The following is a 12,528-nucleotide window of genomic DNA, read 5'->3' on the forward strand; positions in this document are numbered from 1 at the left end:
CCCTTTTCCCTTAGGATCTGAAAATGAGCAAGAACTTTCACTTTCACCACTTCTATTCAACATTATCGTATAGATCTGAGCCATTTTAATAAGGCAAGAAAAGGAAATAAAGGGCATGCAGATTGGAAAGGAAGAAGTAAAACTATAATTTTTTTCACAGACGACATGATCATATATTTTGAAAATCTAGCGACAGAATCTACCAACTGCTAGAGCTAATAAGCAAATTTAGCAAAGTAACAGGATATAAGATCAATATATAAAAGAATTAATTGGGTTATATATACTTGCAATGATAATTCAATTTAAATGAATTAAAAGTAATTTAAAAGTAACACAAAATGGGGCTCGCCCCGTGGCCGAGTGGTTAAGTTCTCGCGCTCCGCTCCAGGAGGCCCAGTGTTTCCTTGGTTCGAATCCTGGGTGCGGACATGGCACTGCTTATCAGACCACGCTGAGGCAGCGTCCCACATGCCACAACTAGAAGGACCCACAACGAAGAATATACAACTATGTACTGGGGGACTTTGGGGAGAAAAAGGGAAAAAAAATAAAAATCTTTAAAAAAAAGTAACAAAATGAAATATCTAGGAATAAATGTGACAAAAGATGTGCAAGACTTCTATACTGAAAACTACAGAACATTGCTGAAATAAATTAAAGAAGTCTTTAAAAAAAATGGAGAGCATACCATCTCTATGGATTGAAAGACTTATTAAGATATCATTATCCCTAAATCAATATATAGATTCAGTAGTATCCCTATCAAAATTTCAGCAGGCTAATTTGAAGATAGAAGCAAGACGATTTGCAAATTGATATGGAAATGTGAAGACTTTAGAGAAGCCAGAACAATTTTGAAAAAGGAAAACAAAATTGTAGGACTTGAATTACTTGAGTTTAAGATTTACAGTAAACAAGACAATATGGTATTGGTGTGAAGATAGACAAATCAGTGGAAAAGAACAGAGAGCCCCTCATATAGGCAGTTGCTTGGTTTTTTGACAAAGGCACAAAGTCAGTTCAATGGGGAACGGAAAGTCTTTTTGATAAATAATGCTAGATCTACTGGATATGGGTATAGGGAAAAAAAGTGAATCTAGACCCTTATATCTCTCTGTAGATAAATATTAATTTGGGAATATCTATGAGAGTTAGGGATAGACAAATATTTCTTGGACAGAACATGAAAAGCACAAACAATTAAAACAAAAAAATTGGTAAATTAGATTTTGTCAAAAAAAATTCCTGTTCATCAAAAGACACCATTAAGAAAATTAATGTAGCGCTTGCTTTGGCGGCACATATGCTAAAACTGGAATAATACAGAAAAGATTAGCATGGCCCCTGCGCATGGCTGACGTGCACAAAAAAAAAAAAAAGAAGAAAATAGTTCAGTCACATACTGCACAGTTTTGCAGAAGAGCTCATAAACATTTTATCACGTCTGAAATTTGTCATCAGGTGTGTGGGAACTGTCTTAAGGAATCTGCCATCATTCAAATTTGAAATGTGCTATTATACTTAAAATTAAACTATTTCTTTTTCTTAAAAAGAAAAGAAAATGATGTAGACAAGCTGCAGACTGGGAGAAAATAGTTATATAACATGTATCTGCTTTTGTTTTTTTGACCGTGGAGATTTCTATTACTTTCCTAAAAGCTTAAGAATGCATGAATTAGCATGTTTGTTGTCATTTATCTAGCATCTTGGAATTTTGTGAAAAAGGTATTTCAGAACACTAGTGCATTGTTCTGCCAGAAGTATAACAGTTTTCTGAGCAGCATTAGTTGGAAATACAGTTATAGCGTCGTAGTGACTATCTTATTTCACATTTAAGCAAAATTATTTAGCCAAATTCTATCTAATTACCACTTTAGAAATAAAGCCTGTATTTACTAGTTCCCAGGTAGGAGGCATTACTGCAAAGCAGTAGGTACACCTCCGGAAAAAATGTTAGCATGGGAATCTTTTCAGGTGGCAGCCTTCCTGTGAGTAAGGCTGTGGCTGTATACGTGTGTATGTGTGTACCCATACGTATGTGTGTGCCTTTTCATGACTGTGGATGTAGCCACATGTATGGACAGATAATGTTTTCAGGTAAGACATATTTTCAGGTAAGAGTGAAGATTTGGAAAGAAGTGATATTTTAACTTAAAGTTAAAATTCATTGTAATACTTGGATGCAAGATATCCAAAAAAAAAAAATAAATGATTTGAGTTTGTTAGCAGAGCATGCTTGCTTCCAAAAGGATATAGCTATTATTTATGCTATTGAAAATTGGTGCTCTTAATGAGAATCCATTTCTGTTAACTACCATTTGATAATAAAAGGACAATGCCAATTTCCTACTTCCTGCGCACAATGAGAATGTGAATTTAATGCCTCCTTATGGCTTCATCCTTCCAACTGCACAGAGCAGGGACATCCTGTCATGGAGTTCATGGGCTTTTGTGACCTCAGGTCCTAGCCTTTTGGCTGAGCCCATGCTTGGGGATGAGAGGCAGAAGGGAAGACAGAAAAGGATGAAAAAGAAGAAAAACAGAAAGCGGAGGAGGAGGGCACACAGACAGAAAGAAGGGAAAGGAACATTGAAAAGATGTGGCAAAATGCTGCCAATATAGTTTTAAGGGCCTTACGCGGCACAGGCCTCCCTCCTGCCTTCTCATTTGCCTCTCTAGACCTATTTGTGGTCAGAAGAATATTGGTTCTGTGGCTCTTCATTTTATAATCTTGAACAGATTTTTTAACATCCTCTGACCTCTTTTTAAAAATGAGATGATATCATGTATTTTGTGAATCTTAAATGATAGAGTGCTTATAAAACATTTAGCAGAGTTTCTGGTACATCATAAACACAGAATAAATGGTAATTAGTATGATGATCTCAATACCACATCTTCAAGCTGCAAAGAAATGGTTTTGCTTCAGATAGTGCTTCTCCATCTATCTGTGGTGAAGAATCCCTTTGTAATGTTCCCAGTCTAGTGTGTACTGAGACTTTCGTGAAATGCAGTTGCAACCAAAATGGATTGCCATAGAAAAGAAATAAATGCAAAGAGATATAAAATATAAGCCCTCAATTTTTATTGTTAAAGTCAACAGAAATAAAATATCTGCCAAATTGTTAGAGAAGTTACTAAGCACTTTGAATTTCTGAGTTTATCGTATCATGAACTAGTAGCAGTGTGCAGATGGGCATGGGTCCGTGGCCCACACTTTGAGTACCACTGCTCCGTGACGAGTAGATCTACTGATAGCTATAAATACATAAGGGTAGACTTTGGTAAGGGAAGGGCCTTGGAAGTTCTTAGAAGGCTATGCTGGGGTGGGGGTTGCGGCCCAAACTGGCAGCTCTGTCCCTAATGCGTTCATTTACACACATGTCCCTGATCGCTCCAAACTCTAGAAAGTCTTCTCTGAAGGAAATCCTCATCTAAGAGCCCTATGCAAAAGTGACTTCTTCTGAAGGAGGCAGAGTTATTCAGAAATCTATGAAGAGAGCAGTTAGAATTGAGAAGTAGTCAAATAGGCTTCAAATGTTCAGTATCATAGACTTTGTCAAAAGATGTACTTTCCTCCTCTCTAAACCTCACTGATATTCTTTCCTTTCTGGTGTTGATTTATATTGTCCTTAACCCAAATAGGTGTTTTGAGTTAATATCCCAAGGGGATAAAATAGCAAGAGTCATCCACTCACAGATCTTTGGACTTTAAGAGAACCAGCTACTTTGGGGCTTCAGATTCGGATTCAACTCGCATATTTGAGACTTAACCATGCTAGACACCAAGATTGGTGCCTTTGCTCTTGTGAGCTCATTGACACAACAGCTCACTGAGGTTGGTATTTTTATCAATGTCATTTATTAGGAAATCGAGCCTCAGAGGGGTTAAGTGACTTCCCTGTGGTCTGCGATTCAAAGCCAAGTGTATTGAGTCCAGATACAGTTCTTTTTTACTCTACTACATGTTTAAGTATCTTTCCTGACATCTTGTTACTTTAGATGTGTATTTATTGTTGTGCAGCCCTCGCTGGAAAGTGCATAGCCTACAATAGTCCTAAGCACTAATGTCCACCGCATGCCAGCCTTTCAGGGAGAACATCTTTGCTTGTACATCACCTGCTTTTGTAGCGTTTGTCTCTAAAAGACATTGAAGTTTTCCAGGAGGTAATAATTAATTGAATTTTAATGAAAAACTTAGGTTAACTGTAAGACAGACTAAAGAAGTTGGTGATTTATTAAATATCCTCAATTAGAGAAAGACTTCTAAATAAAAGATAACCATCAATTTAAGTGAGACTACAAAGGGATAAGGTCTCAAATGCAGCAGAAAATATTTAAGCTGAATATACTAAAGAATTGCCTGCCGTGATCACACTTTACAGCTTTGGAGTGGTTTTGAAAGTTCATATAAAGTGTCAAAGAAAAGGTGCATAGCTTGTTTTCAGATTGGCTTGGTTGAGAATTAGTTCTTGGAGGTAGAGGAATTGACCGCACAAGTAGTCAATAGGATCTGCAGTGGTCATGACTCATGGAGGGGACTTAACCTCCAGAGGAAAGACTATATAATTCTGAATGTTCTGTTACCTTTATTCACTCATGCAACAAATATTTGTTGGATTCCTTCTAAGTACCAGGCACTGTTCTGAGCACTGAGGTGAACATGAGAGAAGAGACTCTTTCTTCATGTAACTTCCATTCTTGTGGAAAGACAAAAAATCCAAATAGATGAACAAGATCATCTTTTAGTGACAGTTGTTATTAATGGAATTAATAGTGGGATTATTAATTTTGATTCTGGGGCAGGGAAGGCCTCCTGAAGTCGCGGAGACAGACAAGGGTCAGAGCCATGTCTTGTAGACTATAGTTAGAAGTTTGGATTTTAACAATAGAAGCCAGGAGTCTTCAGCAGGTGGGGTAACATGACTTATTTTGTATTTAAAAAGTCAATCCTTGGGATTGGGACAAAGGTGGAAACAAGAAGTCAGTTAGGGAGGCTGTTGTGGGCTACTGGAGATGGAAGCATCCAAGCAAAAGACCAGAGGAGCCTGGACTTGAGTGATAGTCATGGAGTTGGACAGAAGGTGGTAAGACTGCCAGCAGTCGCTTATGGATTGGATTGGGTTTGCAACGAGAGAAAGGGAAGAATTGAAAATGACTCCTAGCTTGAATGGTATTATTTTCTGAGGTGGGAGAGACCAGAGGAGGAGCAGTTTGGAGGAGAAATAAAAAAAATCTATTTTGGCCATGTTAAGTTTGAGATGCCTGTTTGACATCCAAGTGGCTGATATCAGGTAGACAGTTGCATGAATGGGTTTGGAGCTCACTGGTGAATTGGGGTTGGAGATATACATTTGTTAGTCTTTAGCATAGAGATGATGTTGACACCATGGGCCTGTATGAGATCACCTAGAGGGAGAATGGCTAGAGGCAAGGACCTAGGCCTGGGCCCTGGGCCACTCCAATGTTTACAGAAGAAACAAGGGAGATTATGGAGAAGCAAACCAGGGAAGCCTAAGAGCAGAAGCCTCTCCTGGAAGAATAAGCTGGAGTCAGAGATCCTTGGGCGCCCCCCTACCCCTGTTGACTCTACACGTCCAGGATCCACACCTCTTCAGGACTGAGACACAGGGCACATGCCTCACTCCACTGGATCCATTCTCTCCTCTTGTTTCAAAATCCATCCCAAACTCCCTTTGCCAGTGGTTGCCTCTAGCGTGTGGTGCAGTTCATTCACTTGGCATACATTTCTTGAGCAGCCAGTCGGTGCTGGGAGTATGGGTGTAACACTGAACAAGAACAATTCATCACAGCTCCCGCCCTCACCGAGTTTATTATAGCATGAAAGGGTCGCCAACAAGGGAGTGGACAGTACAAGGAGCGAAAATAGTTGAGGTACAGCTGCTTCTGGTACAGACTGTGTGATTTGGGCAAGTCAGGTTGCTGTTCTGAGCCTTGAGGTTCTGTCTGAAAAATGGAACTAAGTTTGAGGGGCTTTCTGATATACCCTGAAGATATGAATGAGTGGATGTATGAATGAAAATGCCTGTGTATACCATCATGGAGACGTTTTGAAGGGCAGAGAGGGGAAAGCCGTTCTATGTGGTGAGCTCGTGTTTGGTGCCTTAACCTTGACCAAGTCTCCAAACTTTCTTCCCCTCCCTTCAGGCCTCTCTCCTCATCAGGTTCTCTCTGGCCCGTTTTTCCTTCAAATTTCTGCTCCGCTCCTCACTCTCCACCATTCCTGTTCCGTCAGCTCTGGGCCTTCTGTTTGGTTGCACACGTCCATTCCAAAGCAGAAGAAAGGGCTTGTTTTGACAGGGAAGAATCTTTTGATGCTGAACCAGGAAGGTTTTTACCTTCCTGAGAGGAATCTTTAATGTTTAAACTATCTGGAGATATCAAACAAAGGATTCTGGGAAATTCAAAGTTTTTTACAGAGGAAAAAAAAATGCTCACACCATGTTAAGTGTATAATGACCCAACTTGGTAATAAACTCTGTCACTCCCTTGAACACTGACACACCCACTCCTCAGGCGCCTCGGAACCTTTTTGCGGGGGGGGGGGGGGGGGGGGGGGGGGGGGGGGGGGGCACCTACCCCTGCAGCTTCTCAGAGGAGTGCGAAGAAAAGTGTCTTTTAAAAGAACACAGCCATTTGTTCTCTGTCAAGATGCTTCTTTCATACTGTAATTAGAATGCTGTGGGGGGGGGGGGGGTGGAAGTGGGGGAGAGAGAAGAATATGAAATGCTCTTACCTCCCCAGGGCTCATTCTTCCTGCACTATAGGGCTTTGAACCCACTGAAATATTGTGACTGAAACATACACTATTATATATGCATAGGAGAGAGAACACGACATGTGTGCCCCTGAGTTCGTGCCTTGATAGTGTCTGTGTGCTAAAACGAGGTGGCACAGACTGGTAGATAATTCAACGGAATCGAGAGATCTGAATTCCGCTTTGTAACTCCTTGTCTTTCACTAGTCACGTTGATTCTTTATGCCTTTATTTTTCTGATAAGAGTGAAAGCGTGGTCCCCTAGTTCCCTTCTTAAAAGGTTGTAAGGACAAGCATGTGAGAACTCGTAACTTTTCAGTGTTCATGGTGCACACTGTCCCTTGGTCATCCCTGCTGATGGAAGGAAATGAGCAAGTGTTTGAAATGGTGCAGAATTCAAGAATATTTGGGGGAGGGGGTTGTTTTGTTTCATTTTGAATTTTATTTGCAGCAATAGCAACAGCAACTTCTTGATTATATTTTGCTCAAAAATTAGTTAACATCTTTCTAGCACATGCCAGCAGGGGAGAAGAAGGAAGGGTATTGGAGAGACAGTATAGGATGACTCTGTTTCATTCACAGCAGATAATCCTTGAAGCAGCTGGCACATCTTATGTGGATAACAGAGAACTGGTGCTGTTGGGCTTAGTGATCTTTAATATAAATGTGTCAGGATGTCTAGCTGACTTACATATGCAGCTAAACTCCTCATCTTCCCCCAGACACCACTCTTTCCAGTATTTTTCCATCTGTTAATTGAACTCCATCCTTCTAGTTGCTTAAGCTAAAAAACCTTGGGGTCATCTTTGACTCCCATCTCTCTTATGCTCCACATTCAAGGTGTCAGCAAGTCCTCTTAGCTCTCCCCTTCACAATATACGCAGAACCCTGATATTTCTCAGTATCCCCACTCCCACCACTCTGGCCAGGGCAGCTATGATCTGGAAATAACCTAGAAGGTCTCCTTGTTTCTACCTTTAGCCTTCCTCAGCCTGTTCTCAACAGGGCAACCAGAGACATTCTTTGAAAACTCAAATCACATTTTTGGCTCCTCTACTGCAACTCCTCCAATGGTTTCCATATCACATCAAGTAAAAGTCAAATTGTTATAGGGCCTCAAAGCCGTGCTTGGTCTAGCCCTCCACCTCTGTGCGACCTGTTACCCCCGCTGACCTCACTTCATTTGTTTTCCATTCGTTCAGTCCACTCCATCCATGTTGACCCCTTTCTGCTCTTCAAAAGCTCCTACAGCATGTTCCTGCCCCACAGCTCTGCCTTGGCTGTTGCCCCCCCTGGAATGCTCTCCTTCAGATATCTCCTTGGCTCATTCCCTCACATCTATCCTGTCATTTCTCAAGTCTTCTCAGTGAGGCCTTCCCTGACCACTCTACCCCGAATTCCAGACCCCTTCCTCATACTTGCTATTCCTCTTCTAGGCGTTATTTTTCCCTTAGCACTTGTCAGTATATAACATACTTTACATTGCCCTAATTTATCTTGGTTATTGTCTGTCTCTTCCTCTAGAATGTAAGCTCCCTGGGGGCAAGGATTTTTGCTTTTATGTTTGCTGCTGTATCCCCATTTTCTACAACAATGCCCACCACGTAGCAGGCAGTCAATAAATTACATTTAGAAGCAGAATGAATATATATCTATAGATGAAGGCCTTGATAAGAGGTTATGTGTGTTTGATACATTCTCAGGGGTGTCAGTAACACTTAAAATTGGTACTTGGAACGTCCACTCTCTGCTGGATACTATACTTTTCACTTTCCATCTATTACTTAATTTAATCCTTACACAATTTTGGGACAGGTGTGGCGTTTATTCCTATTTTACAAATGAGGAACCTGAGACTTGGAGGTTAAGAACTTGCCCCAGATCATACCCTGATGGAGCCAGGATTCAAACCCAGTTTGGTCTAGGTCCAGAGCTTTTAATCATTGTGCTTTAACAGTCTGATTTCCACCAACTTCAAAGTTGAAAAGGGAAACAGGAAACATACTCCAGCTCCTTCATTATCCCACATCATTTATTATGTGAATTGCCAGGCTTTACCTTGCGTCTACTCAAACAAATAAGTAAACAAGATCTCAATGACAAGAAGAGCGAGAGAAAAAAAAGATCATGCATTCCCTGAGGTGGTGAAATAATCTGCCTCTGAGTTCTTGGGACTGAAATGTCTTGAAGATGTGGAATGGCATTGGCTTTGGAACCTGGAGAGGGAAGGGATGCTCCTGGTCAGCCACCATGGACTGTAGGCCTTGGGCCAGCAAGCTGTCTGACCTCTCTGTGCCTTGGTTTTCTTGCATATAAAAGGCCAGGCTTGGAGAGGCCATTTGTCAGGTCCTCCCTGCCTGACATTCTGGCCTGTGAGACCCATGGCCTTTCTTTCATTGCTGTGGGTGAGGGTGGAGGAGTGGGGGTGGGATACGGTGCTCTGTGTAAGGCCATTTATTTGCTTTAGGGAAGGACTTCTGCTCGTCAGAGGAGCCCTCCCAAAGCCCCTGATCTCTAAGGAGTGAGACAATACGATGCGGTGCCTGAGTTAATACGTCCCTCACCCTCTTGGATGCCCATCCATCCTGCTTATTAGAGTCAACACTGGATGGCATTTAGAGGACTGGGTGCTGTTTTGGCCTTTATTTATTGACAACCTAAGTCACCTTAAATCCTTTCTGGAACTATGTGACCTTCAGTAAGGTGTTTACCTTCTCTGGGCTGTGTTTGCTCCTTTGAAAAATGGGAGCAAAGCTTCCCTATGCTCATAAGAACACTGAAAAGCTGTTTTATGCCCCATCCCCCGGCCTGTTTTCCAATGAGTCTGAAATTAAACCACTGCCAGCACACAATTGCCTATCTGACTTCCCCCAATTTCTCTGTTAGTTTCCGAACATTTAGGGTCAGAGAGGTTTTTCTTGATGTCTAACCCAAATTGCTCCCTCCTGAAGCAAACGTCTTACAGGAACACTGTCAAGGTTCCCTTGGGGACTGTGAAGCACTTTGGAAATATGGGCTCTGAAGATTAATAGGAATCTGACCATGTGGCCGTTTGTGTTCTTGGCAAAGTCTGTCTACATATGCTGCTGTGTGCCAATGTGAGCATGTGTGTATCTGTGCCAGTGTGTGTGTGTGATGAAGTGTACAAGTGTGTACAGGAGTGTGGGTAAACAGATCTTTGAGTCACACAGGCCAGCCCATCCTGGCGGGCTTTGTCTGCCTTTTGGTTGCCATGACAGCAGTGAGAGCCTTGGATCAGTAAACAGAGCTCCCTGTATGTACAGAATCAGGAGGAGGGGTCTGGAGCTGGAGGCCAAAACAGGAGCCAAAAAGTCCTCCAACAGAGCATTTCCTGTCACAGCAAACCTTCCAGAATATCTTCCTCACTAGAGAAATGTAGGGATACCTGTCCAGGTGCCCTGTGACTCTGAGATGACGCAACGTGGGCAGGAATTTCAGGCTGGAGCAAGGCTTCAGTGAACTTCACTTCTAATTCCCAGGAGTAGTCAGCTCATGATAAATTCTGGCAATGTTAATGTTAATGACCAAAGCTCCTCCCATCACCCCATGGGCTAAAACCAGTCACTGTAATTTATTAATGTACAGATTAGCCACTTTGTGAATTATGTGTGTCGATGGCTTCCTTACAGGTCCATAAGTTCATAAAATATAAATCAGTTTTAATATTAACATAAATATGATTTGAAAGACAACTGTGACATACCCCTCCCAGGCATACCTGATAAATATTTTGGGTGTTTATGTCTTGTCTGAGATTATCTACATAATTCTTCAATTCCATCTACTTGTGAACAATATAGAATTGGCTATGTATGAATAGTTGATTTTTACAAATTATGCCTCTCCTGTAATCTGGAAAACAAAAGTAGTCACAAATGTAAATTCACTAACTGGATGAAAGAAGAAAATTGTAGTAAACTATGCAGTACAAGGAGATCAGCCGCCTTCTTAGTTTCCATCACTGAAATTTAGAAACCCAAACCTTGCGTACACACGTGACAACTAGAATATAGACTCATCCGTGCTCAACTCCAGCTCACCTTCCTTACATCTGTGTGAGAGCTGTGTCAGGAGAGCAACCGCAGGTTATCCTCCCAGGAAAAAAAAAAGCAGTGAAAAATTATGGATAACAGAATTGGGTAAGAAGTATATCTACAATGAAACACAATTTGGTTTTTACCCCCAGTTTTATTGAGATATGATCGACATACAGCGTTGTATTAGTTTAAGGTATACAACATAATGATTTGATATATGTATATATTGTGCATGATTAGCACAGTAGGTTTAGTTAACATCCATCACCTCACATGGTTACAAATTTTCTGTCTTGTGCTGAGAACTTTTAAGATCTACTCTCTTAGTAACTTTCAAATATAGAAATACAGTATCGTTAACTATAATCACCATGTTTTAACCCCAGAACTTACTTATCTTATAACTGGAAATTTGTATCTTCACCCATTTCCTCAATCCCCCATCCCCCACCTCCGGTAACCATCAATCTGTTCTCTGTTTCTATGAGTTCAGTTTTTTTAGATTCCAGAAATAAGTAAGATCATACAGTATTTTCTTTCTCTGTCTGACTTATTTTACTTAGCATAATGCCCTTAAGGTCCATCCATATTGTCCCAAACAGCAGGATTTCCTTCTTTTTTATGGCTGAATAATACTCCATTGTGTATATATATCTGTATCCATTCATCTGTTGATGGACACTTAGGTTGTTTTCAAGTCTTGGCTATTGTAAATAATGGTGCAGTGAACACGGGGTACAGAATCTCTTTGAGGTTGTGATTTTGCTTCCTTCAGATGTATACGCAGAAGTGGAATTCCTCGATCTTATAGTAGTTCTATTTTTAATTTTTTGAAGAACCTCCATACTGTTTTCCTTAGTGGCTGCACCAATTTGCATTCCCACCAACAGTGCAAAAGGCTTCTGTTTTCTCCACATCCTCACCAACACTTGTTATCACTTGTCTTTTTGATGAAAGCCATTCTAACAGGTGTGAAGTAATATCTCATTGTACTTTGATTTTGCATTTCCCTGATGATTAGTGAAATTGAGCACCTTTTCATGTAACTGTTGACCATTTGTATGTCTTCTTTGGAAAAACGTCTGTTCAGTTCTTCTGCCCATTTTTTAATTGAATTGCTTGGTGTTTTTTACTGTTGAGTTTTACGAGTTCTTTATGTATTTTGGATATTAACCTCTCATCAGGTGTATGATTTGCAAAATATTTTCTCCCTTTCCATAGGTTGCCTTTTCACTCCATAGGTTGCCGTTTCGTTGGATTTTTATCATTTTACAGTCTCTTACAAGAATTCAGTCAGGACTCCTAGAGTAAACCAGATTTATTCCTGCCTCTGGCTATGAGCAGAGGGTTTCTGTGTCCTAATGCCAACACTGACTGATGAGGAAACTGAGACAGAGAGGTTACTGCCCAGTTCATTCAGTTCATTAGCAGCAGAGGTTACCTGGATTGCCTAGCTTTGAGATGCCCAGTATTTATGCTACATCACAGGGGGATTTATTTTTGTTCCCCTACTTTGGAATTCTGAAAGCGAGATGCATCCCATCTGGAGTTCTGTTACATCTGTGGGTGTAGAAACACTGGATGGAGCAAATGAAAGGGAGCTGATTACTCATCCTCTTACCTTAAGCCACAGGCTAAAGCCAAGAGGGCTTAGGGGGCATGCACACTGTTCTGTAAGCCAGATTTCCT

General features: G+C 40.9%; 1 protein-coding gene and 1 non-coding gene across 2 annotated transcripts in view; both read left to right on the forward strand.

The window, feature by feature from the left end:
• The window catches only part of CACNA1E (calcium voltage-gated channel subunit alpha1 E), a 407,275-nt gene that overhangs the window by 304,988 nt on the left and 89,759 nt on the right, over nucleotides 1–12,528 (forward strand). The gene's annotated exons all lie outside the window — the stretch shown is intronic.
• On the forward strand, nucleotides 1,286–1,395 carry LOC124251611 (U6 spliceosomal RNA). Its single transcript, XR_006891805.1, has one exon. It is a non-coding gene; the product is annotated as a U6 spliceosomal RNA (small nuclear RNA).

This window comes from Equus quagga, chromosome 13 (assembly GCF_021613505.1).
Source record: "Equus quagga isolate Etosha38 chromosome 13, UCLA_HA_Equagga_1.0, whole genome shotgun sequence".
In the NCBI taxonomy this organism is placed as follows: domain Eukaryota; kingdom Metazoa; phylum Chordata; class Mammalia; order Perissodactyla; family Equidae; genus Equus; species Equus quagga.